The sequence below is a fragment of the Alosa sapidissima genome, chromosome 6 (assembly GCF_018492685.1).
Source record: "Alosa sapidissima isolate fAloSap1 chromosome 6, fAloSap1.pri, whole genome shotgun sequence".
NCBI lineage: Eukaryota > Metazoa > Chordata > Actinopteri > Clupeiformes > Clupeidae > Alosa > Alosa sapidissima.
Genome location: NC_055962.1, coordinates 27,449,370 through 27,463,549, shown reverse-complemented (window position 1 = coordinate 27,463,549; position 14,180 = coordinate 27,449,370). Strand labels below are relative to the sequence as shown.

The 14,180-nt window shown below is 41.4% G+C and overlaps 1 protein-coding gene across 1 annotated transcript in view; it reads right to left on the bottom strand.

Moving 5' to 3' along the window:
• Nucleotides 1–14,180, bottom strand: part of nbas (NBAS subunit of NRZ tethering complex) — a 212,488-nt gene that overhangs the window by 13,822 nt on the left and 184,486 nt on the right.

Sequence of the window (14,180 nt, the reverse complement as noted above, 5' to 3'; positions counted from 1 at the left end):
CATAGGCTGGAAAAAGCAACAAATAACCCTAATATTGCTCAAATGACTGAATAAAAAAACATTCATCCTGCAGAGGAGTTGCTTATATCTCGTGACAGTGCCTCTGCAGCTGTGCTCCATACGTGTCTCTCGCCTCTCCCCTAATCACTTTTAACCGTCATTACCAATTTGCAAATGATGGTGAATAACTACTCATCATGAGATGTACAGTATTTCCTAATATCTTTATTATGACGGCCGCTAGCGAAGCGGTCATATAATGATTGTCAAAGTTCCCACCCCCCCACAATGTAGCCTACAGGTGTAAGTGACAAATTGAAGTGTGAGACAAATTGAAGTGTGATTTATTTTCACGGAACGGATGTACAGGACTGAGCGGCGGTCATATTTTGTACCGCTATGCGGTACATCTAGTTCTAATTATGCTTCCCATTGTAATCGTGCAATTTGTAATGTTTTGCATGGACGTGCGCTGGTGTCACTGTTGACAATGCACTCATAAAATAACATATAAACAACTCGCCATAGACTTCTGATGTACAATAGCGATTTTTAGACAATTGTTTAAAAAATAAACTCGCAAAATAAGGAATTAAACTTTGCGCCGGGTGGAAAACGAGTTTTACGCCATGCGCCAGGGTGCAAAATACAGCCCTTTATAATTGAGGTATGTGTGTTAATATAACATAATACTAATAACACAATACTGTTTGTGTGTGTGTGTGTGTGTGATCATTGAGAGATTACCGCAGTGGAAGGTGTGTGTGTGTGTGTGTGTGTGTGTGTGTGTGTGTCACAGCCATCTCCACCTACCCTAACTGAAAACACACACTAGACCTTGTCTAATAGGCTCCACCATCAATCTGGCCACAGGGAAGCTGTATCTGACACAAATACCTAGTAGGACTGCCAGACGACAAGTACAACGTCTCCACACACACAGACACACACACACACACACACACACACACACACACACACGGATAAGAGCAAAGTCTGGCTCCACAGCTCCTCCATAATGGAGACAAGGGACACTGGGTGAGACGGCCAGTTGAGGCCCTCTTGCCACTACACCTCCTTACAGACTCTTACATAGCAGTACTACAATGCCTCCAGACCCCGCACACCCACACACAAATACATACATATACATACACATACACATACACACACACACACAAACACACAAATACATACACACACACACACACACACACACACACACACACACACACACACACACACACACACACACACACACACACACACAAATACAAACAAATACATACACACATGCACACACACACACAAATATACACACACACACAGACACACACACTCACACACACACACACAGCGCACAGACACACACACACACAAACAAACAGACACAAATACACACACACACACACACACACACACACACACGCACAAATACATACACACATGCACACACACACACAAATATATACACACACACAGACACACACACTCACACACACACACACACACACACACAGCGCACAGACACACACACACAAACAAACATAGACACAAATACACACACACACACACACACACACAGCGCACAGACACACACACACACACACACAAACAAACATAGACACAAATACACACACACACACACACACACACACACACACACACACACACAAATACAACAAAACACACACACACACACACACATTTGGGTTTCTTCAGTCAGTAGTGATGGAGACTATCCTTCTTGAGGTTACAGAAAGGCCAGACAGAAATTGAACCCAGTAACCTGGCAACAGATCACCCTCAGGGTGGCATAAAGTAGAAGAGCAGAACTCCCAGTAGAGCCTTATCGGACAGACTAATAGAACGCAATGCAGAGCAAAAAACACAATCAATTCCGTCCAGTCTCATTAGGAAGAGCCACATTGACCACAGCACACAACCATAACCAGTGACCTTTGGATCTAAGGGATCTCTGGCCTGATTCATGATCGCTAATCCATCCAGGCTGAAGAGAAACCATCTGGGTTAATTCCTTCAGGTACCGGCCGATATTAAGTCCGCTTCAGTTGAGGCTTTTTGAGCATTAACCCTGTGACCATTCTTATCACCAACTTCACATCAAGAAGCAGCACACCTATACCCACAACCCCCCCTTTCCATGACACGTTATATCGTTCACACGTTATATATGATATGCTTAACTGACCATGATATACACATGAAAATTGTCAACAACTTCTTGCATTTCTTCTATGAGAGCATGTGATTACCGTATCTTCTATGAGGGCATGTAAATGTGTAAATGTGTTATAACCGTATCTTCTTTAATTACATCATAATAACGTGTGTTATAAATGTATCTTCTATGAGGGCATAATTACATCATAATAACATGTGTTATAACCGTATCGTCTATGAGGGATGTAAATAATAAACAGGTGTTATAATCGTATCCTCTTTAATACCTCTACATCACAGGTGCATTTAAAATATTAGAATATCATGGAAAAGTCCATTGCATAGACTGAGAGATTAAAGGCTCAGGAAACAATTGTTTTGTGATTTAACTTAAATCAGCTGAAGAGCTCATCTCAGATCCACATTTCTTCATTATAAATTCTTTATTCTAATATTTTGAGATTTTGATTTCAATGAGCTGTAAATGTAATAATCACGATTAGAATAATCAAGATTAAAAAAAAAAAAGGCTTAGAATATTTATTTATAATGAATAATGAATCTAGATTATGTGAAAGTTTTACTTTTTGAAATAAATTATGGGACAAAAATGAACTTTTCCATGATATTCTAATTTTTTGATAATACCAAATAATATAATACCAAAAGCCCGATCCGTAAGTAAAACCGATCCGTACCCGTACAATAGATTTGTAAGTGGCAAAGGCATATTTGTAATTTTGACAATTACTTGTACAGATAATTTTTACAGTTACAAATAATTTCTACAGTTTCAAAACGTGATACACACGTACAAAACATTTGAGTCTAATATTCTTCCATACTCAGGTGAGGAGTTGGTTTAACCTCAAATGCTACCCCCTGTCTCAGTAGAGAGACGGGCCATTAACCCACCTGTGTTGGGAGGTGTGTATGCGCGCGCGTTTGTGTGTGTGTGTGTGTGTGTGTGTGTGTGTGTGTGTGTGTGTGTGTTCATCTCCTGAATGGTGCTCAGAGTGAAGAGCTCACACAGCCTCTATCACCTACAGCAGTGGATAAACACTCTACTCGAGGACACCACACACACACACACACACACACACACACACACACACACACACACACACACACACACACACACACACACACACGAAAAACAGCTTGCTTCGCAATGACCTGGTGTGAGGACAAGGTAACGACTCCAGCACACAAGAAAGCAGAGGAGCGCATGGCTCACGGTTCTACTGATCTAATGTAGAACACAGAGGAGCGCATGGCTCGTGGTTCTACTGATCTAATGTAGAACACAGAGGAGCGCATGGCTCACGGTTCTACTAATCTATTGTAGAACACAGAGAAGCGCATGGCTCGCGGTTCTACTGATCTAATGTAGAACACAGAGGAGCGCATGGCTCACGGTTCTACTGATCTAATGTAGAACACAGAGGAGCGCAGGGATTGTGGTTCTATTGATCTAAGGTAGAACACAGAGGAGCACATGGCTCACGGTTCTACTGATCTAATGTAGAACACAGAGGAGCGCATGGCTCACGGTTCTACTGATCTAATGTAGAACACAGGAGTGCATGGCTTGTGGTTCTACTGATCTAATGTAGAACACAGAGGAGCGCATGGCTCACGGTTCTACTGATCTAATGTAGAACACAGAGGAGCGCATGGCTCACGGTTCTACTGATCTAATGTAGAACACAGGAGCGCAGGGCTTGTGGTTCTACTGATCTAATGTAGAACACAGAGGAGCGCAGGGCTCGCGGTTCTACTGATCTAATGTAGAACACAGAGGAGCACATGGCTCACGGTTCTACTGATCTAATGTAGAACCGTGTTTTGTTTCTATCTTGCAGTGGAGCTTAAGCTACCAAAGGAGTTTATGGTGAAATGGTGGAGAGAATGTGTGAATGTGTGTGTGTGTGAGTGTGAGTGTGTGTGTGAGTGTGTGTGTGTATAAAAGTAAGTGTGGGTGTGTGCATGAGATTGAATAGACCAGGGGTTCCCAAACTTTTCCATGACAAGGCCCCCCAAATACCACTAGGTTCTGGCCAAGGACCCCTGTGATGTGCTATTAAACCCATCGACAATACTACGGCAAATGTAAAAATACATTAAGCAAATCCTAATAATTATTTTAGCCACAAACACTTCGCGATGGAGCATACAGTGTGTAAAAATTGTATTTGGGGCTTTCTGCTATATGAGAGCTATCACTCTACTATTATTCCTAGTCATTATCATGGAAAATATAATGTTCAGATATGCGACACATTATTATAATGGCATTGTATAACAACCCTAATAGTAATAAGTATATTTTAACATTTTCAAATGTATATATTTGTTGCTTTTATTTTTTCTTCCAACTTGCTGAGGCCCCCCTGGCACCCCCTCACGGCCCCGGCCCCCACTTTGAAAACCACTGGAATACAGTAGACTACTGAATGAGAAACAGATAGAGAGAGAATGAGAGAATGAGAGAATGAGAGAAAGAGAGAAAGAGAGAATGAGAGAAAGAGAGAAAGAGAGAATGAGAGAAAGAGAGAAAGAGAGAATGTAAAGGAGTGGGTAAAGGGAGAGATTGCTATCTGGTCAGTTTGTTTTTAAATTGCCTCCACATGTTTACTCGAGTGAACACACATGTTTGTGTTCCAGTATAGATGATGTGCTACACACAAAGCACACCTACACACACCCAGAAATCCCCCACCATTCAACACACCCACACACACAGTATTCACACCATGTTTGTGTGCTGTGCTCAAACATCGATTACGCGTTGTCCTAGCCATAACACACATACACACTAACCCCCCCCCCCCCTCTCACTCTCTCTCTCTCACACACACATACACACACACACACAAACCTTAACCCCTTCAAACTGACACACATTACACACACAAATGTTTGTTCATGCTTACACAGATTTTGTGGTCCGCTATAAATGAGAGGATGCAGTAATTTCCTGTGTATTGGCCACATTGTGAATAAACCGCAGGACAGTGTTTTATGTTTAAGTTAAAAACCCAGTGTGTTAACCTCACAGCTGAAGAAATTTAGCAAAATGAATGTGTAAATTGCGGCTAATAGTTGGAAAATTATGGTAGACAGACAGACAGACAGACAGACACACACACACAAACACATAATGTGTAAATAGCCCTAATGCGTGCTGTCCTGCATGTGGAGTGTGCTGGTATCAGAAATCAAATATTCATTGTCTCTTTCCGGCTTAATTGAAATGACTGAGAGTGCACAGGCGCTCATCAATGATGCATGCCAAAAGCCCTTTATCATTTAAATCATGAAATGCCTGCTGGAAACATGTATGTGTGTGTGTGTGTGTGTGTGTGTGTGTGTGTGTGTGTGTGTGTGTGTAAGACAGAGAGAGAAAGAGAGAGACAGAGAGAGAAAGAGAGAGAGAGAAAGAGAGAGAGAGAGAGTGTGAGTGTGTGTGTGTGAGTGAGTGAGTGAGAGAGAGAGTGAGTGTGTCACAACTCCAGTTTGTCCCTTTTCAAAATGATTTTATTACAAATAACAGAGAGCGAGAGAGAGGGGGGGAATAGAACATTTTCTTCATGATGATAGAGCACTGTCTTGAATTTGTATGAAATTGCTTTTACAGCAATGTGTGCGTGTGTGTGTGTGTGTGTGTGTGTGTGTGTGTGTGTGTGTGTGTGTGTGTGCATGAGTCAAGGGACAAATTGTGTATGCACTTGCTGTACGAAAGTGTGAACCTAAGGATAAACGGATGTGTGTGTCTGTGTGTGTGTATGTGTGTGAGAGAGAGGACTGAGGGGTCATTCATTCTACTTAGGAAAGCCTTATCTATTCACAAGGGCTATTATTCAGCCATTTCTCTTTCTGTCTGCCTCTATCTGCTGAACTCATCTCTCTCACCCGCTCATCAACACACACACACACTCCCATACTCTCCCCTCTAACCCACTCATCAACTCCAATAACACTACACTCTCACACTACACTCGCACTGGACATTCTCTCTCTCTCTCACACACACACACACAAACACAAAGAGAGACACACACACACTTTCTCTCTCTTGTCTCCTCTAACCCCATCATCAACTCCATGGCCATCAATTCTCTTTCTCTCTCTCACACACACACACACAATCACACATGTTATAAGAGATGTACAAGTGAGTACCGCCAGCTCACAGACCTTCATGCTAAAACAGCCCAAAGGGGTTTGCTTCCATCGCCAAGGTGACGACCACCTCGGTCACGCAATGTGGCGCTGCTAAGTCCATCAGAATAAGCTTGTAGCCTTTTTGCTATGCATAGCGTTCAATACTTGCAAATGGGCTACTTATCTGTTAGCAAAAGCCAAGAGATAAGTGGAGTTCTTGTGCTGACTTTCACATCGCCTCTAACGGTATTCAACCTCACAAGGTCACAGGCAGTCAATGGTTAACATGCATGTTGGAAAGATCATTTTCCCTCTGGGATGCAGATGCCCCAATATGTCAGTGTGGATTATTGTATAACACAAGCCTATATGAAATGGGTTATTGTATAACACAAGCCTATATAAAATGGGTTATCGTATAAGGCAAGTCTATATGAAATGGGTTATTGCAAAACACAAGTCTACAATATATGAAATGGGTTATTATATAACACAAGCCTATATGAAATGGGTTATCGTATAAGACAAGTCTATATGAAATGGGTTATCGTATAAGACAAGTCTATATGAAATGGGTTATTATATAACACACGCCTATATGAAATGGGTTATCGTATAAGACAAGTCTATATGAAATGGGTTATTATATAACACGAGGGCTATATGAAATGGGTTATCGTATAACACAAGTCTATATGAAATGGGTTATCGTATAACACAAGTCTATATGAAATGGGTTCTTATATAACACAAGCCTATATGAAATGGGTTATCGTATAACACAAGTCTATATGAAATGGGTTATTATATAACACAAGCCTATATGAAATGGGTTATTATATAACACGAGGGCTATATGAAATGGGTTATTATAAAACACAAGCCTATATGAAATGGGTATCAATAGCAGCCTTTCAATTTGTATTTTTTCAGTTATTTAGGGGTCAAAGAGCAAAGCTTCCGGATCTCTACTGTTCTGGTTCTAATTTATCCTCATATGATTTTTCCGTAACAAAACGCATTCTGCAGCAAAAAAAATAAAAATGCTTTTGCTCATATATCGGAAACCATATAGAAAAAAAATGCTTTCCTTAAGAGCTCCTCATCTAATGCACCTTGCCACACATATTTCCGCCAAATTTTCCCTCCATTTCTGAGAAACCTGAGAATGAAACTATACACTCCAAGGTTGTTCATCTGAATCTACAGTATGTCCTCCAAGGTCGTTCATATGAATCTCTCGAAATTTGATACACCCCCGCCAGATTTTTGATTTGTTCCTCCAGTTGAAAGATCAAATTGCAAATTGTGGCCCATAATGATTCTAATACTATTATCTACCTATAAGAAGATAATAAGCAAGAAGCGTCTGTGTGTCTATGTGTCTGTGGCACACATATCTCGCTGACCGTTTTGTCAGACTGATTCAATGCTGATCAAACTTGGCAGGTGTCTTGCTATGGGCATGAGTAAGTGCAGTGCCAAATTTGACGTTTGAATAAGAAATGCAAAAGATATCGGTAAAAGAAGCACATTGGCTTTCGCCGCTAGCCACTCCCCCTCCCACACACCACTGTACTGTAAGCTACCAGTGAGGATAGAAGCAGGGCTTTGGCAGAACTGGATCTGTGTAGGTTACACGGGTAAAAACTTCATGTCTGACCTCAACAATAAAGTGAACTCCGCGGATTTTGCAACAACACGCCAACACACGCAGGGATGCGGTGGCTCTTCAAAATTACGTAAAAAATGATGTGCAATGACACTTCGAATAGCCCAGGCTACTGGACTGTTTTACTTTGAATAAGCAAACGACAATTCCAACTGCAAGGTCTTAATTGAAAAGAGCGATAATGGTCCCGAATTAAAGAACGTCTCAGAATGCCACACATGCAAAGCATAACCAGTGACAAGCAACGAGTGGCAGACAGAGTGTGATGTCACTTATAGGCCACCAGAGACTGTTTTTGAGTCACACCGTTGCAAATTTCATATGATGCATCATTCCACAAAATGGTTTGTTTTTCTCCATCATCAAGTTATTCAATAGGCTAAGCATATAGCCTTGACTCAAAACAGCTGTTAGGATTATGTCATTTTGATTTGTAAAAAATGTCACATGCAGCCATGCTTAAATTCTGCTCACTTCACTATTATTATTATATTATCTGTAGGCCTATTCATTATTGAATGCTTACCTGGAATTATGTTTTTCCCTATCCTATTTTTAAAGCAGGCCTACCTGCAGGCATGTAATTGGGCTACAGGAATAGCATGTTTGAACGGGCACTGCACTAGTCTTTTCAAATAAAAGTCCAAGGTACACACAATCAAAACCACATCCCATGGACAAATAGCCGCTTCATGTAGAAATGTGAAATTTGGTGTGCTTATACTTCTTTGTCCCTTCTCCTCAGAGACCTTCAACCTTTTACTGCTTAAGGCCACTGCCTTCATTCTGCTTGGACCCCGACAAATAGCTGCTTGCGGCTACATTTATTATTGTGTTGGACACTTTGCATGAATGTGCACTTATATAAAAAAAAAAAAATCGATATATTTGAAGTTTATATGCTGCAACAGCTGGCACGATGACAAGATTGAAAATAAATTCAGTTTTGTTTAATTTGGACAGCGGACCCTTTTGATGATTCAATGGGAGTGGACTTCATTCAATTTATTTTATAATATCAAAGATACATATATTAGGTTACAACAGAAAAGATATGTTTACTGCATACCAAAGTAAAATGAAGTTGAAAGAAAGCTAAATGCTGCCTGAATATGTCAAACTTATTGGTGAGGAATATATGGTAATAAATGGATCTGTTTCAACAACAATTTAGATCTGGCTATCATCCTTTTTTCAACCAAACACTAATGATATTAGAAAAATATTGTGTATATTAGATGAGATAATCTTGTGTTCATAGATGCATACCATGCAAGAAGCAGTGTTTACATGGACAGTGTTCACTTTAATCAGATTGAAATGAATCTGATTTAAGATTTCAACCAAACTGTTTACATGAACGCTGTATAAACTGATTGCCGTTTCATCTGCGTTTACACGTAACAAGCATTTAATCATTTAGAAGCTCCTAGTTGTATTGTCGCCATGGAAACTCATTTGTTTACGTCACTCTGCATTATCACCACTTATCACCTGGAGAGAAAAAAATACTCTTATCTGATTGGCTGGTGGGTGGGTGGCTATTAATTCTGAATAACGGGACACCTATGAAGTAGATCTGGTAAAAAAAAGTTTAAATCACCATTCCATATCAATGCTTACAGTATGAATGGTAACTGGACGATGGTTGAGCCTGGAAGCAGACTTCGCAACAATGGAATCAACTGTAAACAAGCTAACTGTCCATCGCCATCACTGTTAGGGCCAAAGAAAGTTGTACAACAAACTGAACAAGTCAGCTTCTTTTTAAACGGAACCGTGTCTCCTTTGCGTGCTATAAATCTATACAGTAAATTTGTAATCATATTAAAAATGTCCATATGGGGAGCGCTGTGGCGCAACAGGCTACAGCACCTGTACCATGAACGGGTCCAAGCACCAACAAGGACCCAGGTTCGAGTCCGATCTGCGGACATGTCCCGATCCCACCCCATCTCTCTCTCTCTCACTCACTTCCTGTCTGTCTTCACTGTCTAGTCCAAATAAAGGCAAAAAATATATTTTAAAAAACAATGTCCATGTAAACGGGGCTATTGACAGTGTTAAAGTCCTTGAGGCATGGCATGGGTTAACAGTTTCATGTTTGAAAGATCGAACAGCCTTGAACATCAATTCCATGAAATGACAAGACTTTCTTGGTGCACTTACTACTTAACACCTGAAAGGCCTTTAATGGATGTGTCTTACCATGCAATCCTGCATAACCTTTGACCTTTCTGAACAGAAAAGCAAGAACATTAACATCTTGAACGTGAACACAAGCCCGAGACTTTCTAATGAGGAGACGCAGCACTCAAAAGAACCCCCCATAGAAATGCATGGGGTTAGTTCATATAACCAGAGACCTTCTAATGAGACACAGCACTCAAAAAATCCTCCATAGAAATGCATGGGGCTAGTTTGTAATGACAAGATGGTAGTAGTTTCTAAATATATCCCACCCCTTCCTGTAATAGGTAAATAGCTGCACGATAACTGCCCAAAGTGCATTACAAGATGGCCATAGAGTGGTGGGACTTGCTTAAAAGGACTCTGCAAAAACATCTTGCGTACTGATTTCCTCTCGCTCTACCTCCAGCAGGTGGACTCTGAGTGTGCTGGTGCAAAATGGCTGCCGTGCATCACCCAGGTGGGGACTACCTATTGGTGGTGGTGGAGGTGACGTTACCCCATTCAGTGTGAAGCACTTTTGGCATCCAGATAAAGAGCTATATACAGTGGGCAGTGCTTCGACTTGGCCAGGTTCCCTCGCGGTCCGCGCGCGGGATCACGCTGTATCACGCTACTTTAATTTGTATTTTTCCACTGACGCTGCAACGACGCTGCAACAACCCAAACAACCGGCAGATGTCTCAAGCGAGCAGGGCATCTCGTAAAAAGAAATGGAGCCTGGAAAACCCTACACAGACTTCACTACAGACTTTAGCAGACAGGTTTAGAAATAATTTAATAGCCAGAAATATGCCTGCCCTGCCCTAATAAAGAAATATTTGGTTAACTGCGAGTGAATCCCGTTTGCAGCCGTAGAAGAAACGCAGGACAAATTAAACATTCTGATTTTCTCCGAGTGCAACGATGATAGACAGACATCATTTGGACAAAATATAGAGCATATTAACCTCCGTTGCTCAGCCAATTAGTCCCCTGTCCAAGAGTTCGAATCTGGGTTAAGCGTAGTTAGCTTTTGGGAAACGCACCCCTGATGTCTGATGTGTGATCAGTGGAATATGGGGAGGGAAGTGGCAGTGTTTTTTTGCACGTCTGCAGAAGTCAGCCAAATATGAATGTAATTCTGCGGCATAAAGCAGATGTATTTGTTTATTGTACAGAAAAATAAAAATGACATGTCAAGCAGTCAATTGACTACACTGCAGTCAAGAAGTAGGGCAAATTAATTTATGAAACCAAAACGTGGGTCATAGTTGTCTAAGCCTCTATTGCGTAGCCTGTTAAAAACGTCGCCAGATAGTATTAAATCGGCAACAACATTATTTTCTGCAGAAGCCTACCCAAGGCTACAGATTAATTCTGAACAGTTATTTCTCTACTGGCTCAATTATCACACCACTGTTTTGATTTGCGTAGTTGCGTTACCCCCAACACTGACAATGTTGTAGACAGCAAATTTCGATTTCGATTTCGCCATACCCAAGTAGCCTAAATTGAGGTAATGTTTAATTATGCATGATTTATTTTGTTATTGAATTCGTAGGCTGGGATTACTCTCGGCAACAATTATGTTTAGCCTCCTGCTTTTTCAGAAGGAGCGGCAGGCAGAGCGATGTACAGTGGCAGAGCGACGCACAGTGGCTGAAAGTGGTACTAAAGCTTCACGCCTCGTAATCCGCGACTGAAGTGGTCATTTGAAAGCGATGCCCACTGTACAGGCATGAAAACGGGTCAGGGGTGAAGAGATTTATAAAGAAACTAACTACCCTCTCCTCCTCATGAGTTTTCTTTCTTTCTTTCTTTCTTTCTTTCTTTCTTTCTCTGTGCCTGAAGTTATCAGACATTTCAAATCATTGAAGATTTCATAGGCCTAATGGACACTTCTATTCAATATTAGAATAAGACTGAATAAGATGATCCAAAACGGCGAATTTCGCCGAAAGGTGAGGAAGTTCATACGTGTATATAAATGGTTTGTGTTGTTGTTGTTGTTGTTGTGTTAAGAGTTGTTGGTGTTCATAAACAGACAAGATTTTAATTGAGCTCAGCATGCCGTCTTAAAACTCTGATTGCTAATAGGTCCCAAATCATTTGATTGGACTCTGATCTCATTATTTCTGACACTCTGTTAGATTTTTCTCCCATATTTCCTCTGCAGTTACAACAAAGCATACTCGATAAGGCTCGATAAAAACCCGAACAACAGAGAACACTTCTGATAGCGAACACCTGCTGATGTTGAAAAAGTATCCTATGTGGACAGAGAGAGATGGATAATTAGACAGAACGGATGAACAGACACATAAACAAAAAGATGGATGGATAGATAGATGGATGGACAGAGACAAATATATAGAATGAGTGTGAGATATGACAGGATACAGACAGTGGGATGGGCAGATCACACAGAGAGGCAGGTATGGATCAATGGATGGATAAACTGATAGAGATAGATATATTAACAGATGAATATAGACAGAAATACAATGAGTGTTGGATAGGTGACAAATGTACAACAAGTAAGATATACACACTTGGATAGACAGATACAGAGATGTGAATAAACGGATGGTTAGAGAGAGGTGGCTGCATGGACAAGCTGAAGACGAGTGGATAGACAGACACAGAAAGATGAATAAACGGATGGTTAGATAGATGGACAGACTCAGAGCCAAGATGAAGACGAGTAGATAGGCAGAGTGAAATATGACTGAAGAGAGGGATAAAGACAAACGGAGAGAGGGATACATATGCTCTAAGATGCATATTTGGGCATAATGTACATGTATGGCCACATTATGAGTGAGATATATATGACTGGATTGACAGAGAGTGAAATATGGACATATGAACAGATAGACAGATGACTAAAAGATGAGATGTGTGTGTGTTCTTCTAGGTGTAGGTGTAGTGGCCCTCAGGGACCAATAGCTTCAATTCCTTATCAGCCTGGTGGGCTACACGCCCTGATTTTCTGGAATAGTCGACTAAAACACAAACAAACCAAAAAAACAACAAAACAAAAAAACTGGGCAAAACCTATGAGCACGCTGCACTAGTGTACAACCCATGAGCACTAGTGCACAACCTATGAGCACGCTGCACTAGTGCACAACCTATGAGCACGCTGCACTAGTGAACAACCTATGAGGATGCTGCACTAGTGCACAACCCATGAGCACGCTGCACTAGTGCACAACCTATGAGCACTAGTGCACAAGCTATGAGCACGCTGCACTAGTGCACAACCTATGAGCACGCTGCACTAGTGCACAACCCATGAGCACGCTGCACTAGTGCACAATCTATGAGCAAGCTGCACTAGTGTACAACCCATGAGCACTAGTGCACAACCTATGAGCACGCTGCACTAGTGCACAACCTATGAGCACGCTGCACTAGTGCACAACCCATGAGCATGCTACACTAGTGCACAACCTATGAGCACTAGTGCACAACCTATGAGCACGCTGCACTAGTGTACAACCCATGAGCACGCTGCACTAGAGCACAACCCATGAGCACGCTGCACTAATGCACAACCCATGAGCACGCTGCACTAGTGCACAACCCATGAGCACGCTGCACTAGTGCAACACCTATGAGCACGCTGCACTAGTGCAACACCTATGAGCACGCTGCACTAGTTGCTGAAAGAGACAAATCAAATAAATAACAGCCCACATGCCACTGGCTTGTTTCACTCTGAGACAGTTCGATAGCAGACAGCATCTGATCTCCATATTAAACAACAACAAATCAACCAGCGTTTCACATGCTGAGACACCAACATTTATGTATGTGTGTGTGTGTGTGTGATACAGTAACAACAAATCAACCAGCATTTTACATTTACATGCTGACATACCCACACAAGTAAAAATGTGTGTGTGTGTGTGTGTGTGTGTGTGACTGAGGGAGGACTAGAGGGATAATTTACAAGTGATGGAGTGGAGTGTGAAAAACA